Source organism: Arachis duranensis, chromosome 7 (assembly GCF_000817695.3).
Source record: "Arachis duranensis cultivar V14167 chromosome 7, aradu.V14167.gnm2.J7QH, whole genome shotgun sequence".
Lineage (NCBI taxonomy): Eukaryota > Viridiplantae > Streptophyta > Magnoliopsida > Fabales > Fabaceae > Arachis > Arachis duranensis.
In genome coordinates, this window is record NC_029778.3 from 16,966,328 (window position 1) to 16,966,782 (window position 455).

At 41.3% G+C, this 455-nt stretch overlaps 1 non-coding gene across 1 annotated transcript; it reads left to right on the plus strand.

The window, feature by feature from the left end:
- Positions 1 to 185: 185 nt before the first annotated feature.
- LOC127741007 (small nucleolar RNA R71) lies at positions 186 to 293 on the plus strand. The gene has a single exon (XR_008001862.1). It is a non-coding gene; the product is annotated as a small nucleolar RNA R71 (small nucleolar RNA).
- Positions 294 to 455: the final 162 nt, after the last annotated feature.

The following is a 455-nucleotide window of genomic DNA, read 5'->3' on the forward strand; positions in this document are numbered from 1 at the left end:
CCATTGTTCACAGGATTCCTTTCAGAAGTGTACATGAATTGGTTATTTGCAACCATTTCAATCAGCTCTTGAGCCTCTGTAGACGTCTTCTTCAGATGAAGAGATCCTCCAGCAGAGCTATCTAAAGACATCTTGGATAGTTCAGAGAGACCATCATAGAAAATACCTATGATGCTCCATTCAGAAAGCATATCAGAAGGACACTTTCTGATTAATTATTTGTATCTTTCCCAAGCTTCATAGAGGGATTCTCCATCCTTCTGTCTGAAGGTTTGGACTTCCACTCTAAGCTTACTCAATTTTTGAGGTGGAAAGAACTTTGCCAAGAAGGCATTGACTAGCTTTTCCCAAGAGTCCAGGCTTTCTTTAGGTTGAGAGTCCAACCATCTTCTAGCTCTGTCTCTTACAGCAAAAGGGAATAGCATAAGTCTGTAGACCTCAGGGTCAACCCCATT